Genomic DNA, 1695 nt, shown 5'->3' with positions numbered 1-1695 from the left:
CTGAGGAAGTTTATTTAACTGTTGAAATCGCTAAACAATTAATTGCTCACTCTGTACTCGTCGTAGCCAACTTAAATGTGGCCATAATTTTAGGTATAGATTGGCTGTGTAAATATAAAGCAATATTAGATTCTAAAGACTCTTCCTTAACTATCCATAAGGAGGCATGCGCTTTTAAAGTGAGGTTTTCTAATAATCAAGTACCTAAAAATTGCTACGAATCCTTACAGATTAAGTACCCACCGACCATGAACCTATTAACAGATTTTAGTGATCTTGAGTATGCAGTATACCAATGTCAGGCTAGTAATAGTATCGAAACCGAAGTGAAAGAAAAATGTTATTCTACGAATTGTCTATCCGAACAAGAAAAGGAAGGGTTGGAATCTTTGTTGTTAGAATTTAGAGCCGTCTTCTCAGATGAACTGGGGAGAATTAAAGATTACGTTTGTAAAATTAAGATTAAAGATCAAAAACCATTCTTTAAGAAACCTTATCCTATTCCAGTACAATTCAAAGAACCGGCTAGTAGAGAAATAAGTAAGATGCTAGAACAAAACATTATCGAACGATCATGTAGCGCTTTTAACAGTCCGTTGTGGGTAGTTAAGAAAGCTACTGGTGGGGTACGACTGGTTCTGGATGCCAGTGAATTAAATAAAATTATAGAGATGGAAAGAGACAGACCTATTCCTATGGAGGACGTACTTCTTAAGATTGCTGGTTCTCGTTATATGAGTACAATGGATCTAACCGCCGGCTACCATCAAGTAACATTACACCCGGATTCACGGCAATATACGGCTTTTCTTTTTGAAGGCAGATCATATCAGTTCCAAGTTTTACCCTTTGGACTTAATATATCAGTGTCAACTTTCATTAGGGCATTAGATTCTGCTTTGGGTCAGCAATTGTTACAAAAGATTATTTTATATGTAGATGATATTGTGGTAGCTACTAAAACGTGGGAAGAACACGTAACGATATTACGGGAATTGTTTAACCGTTTAATTGACAGAGGAATTACTTTAAAATTATCTAAGTCTTACTTCGGAAAGGAGGAAGTGAGATTTTTGGGGCATATAGTGGACAGTAAAGGTATTAGGCCAGACCCAGCACGTATTGAAGCTATTGCTCGATGCCCGAGTCCTAGAAATCGGAAACAATTGAAATCATTCTTAGGAATGGTAGGATTCCTGAGAAGATTTCTTCCAGGGCAGGATATTGTTAATCCTAAATTACTAGATTTATTGAAAGAGAAGTCAGTATGGCTCTGGGGACAAGAGGAAGAGGAAGTTTTTAATAAGATAAAAGGAGCGTTAACCGAAGCCAAAATGTTATACCACCCAGATTTCAATCAGGACTTTTGTATGTGTACGGATGCCTCTGATTATGGTGTGTCTTGTGTAATATTCCAAGGTGATCTGACCAATGAAGAGGGATTATATCGGCCTATTGGATTCGCTAGTCGAACTTTAAATAAACATGAAAGAAATTATTTTGTATCCGAGAAGGAAGCTCTCGCAGTGGTATGGAGTTTTCAACGATTTAGAGGATTATTAATGGGAAGAAAAACAATTGTATATACTGCTCATCAGGCTTTAATCTTTTTGAACAATTGTCGGTTACTTCACCGTAGGCTATTACGTTGGGTATTATGCTTGCAAGAATTTCAGTACGAAATTAGGTATATAA

Source organism: Schistocerca serialis, chromosome 8 (assembly GCF_023864345.2).
Source record: "Schistocerca serialis cubense isolate TAMUIC-IGC-003099 chromosome 8, iqSchSeri2.2, whole genome shotgun sequence".
Taxonomy (NCBI): Eukaryota; Metazoa; Arthropoda; class Insecta; order Orthoptera; family Acrididae; genus Schistocerca; species Schistocerca serialis.
Note: the sequence above shows the minus strand (reverse complement) of the source record.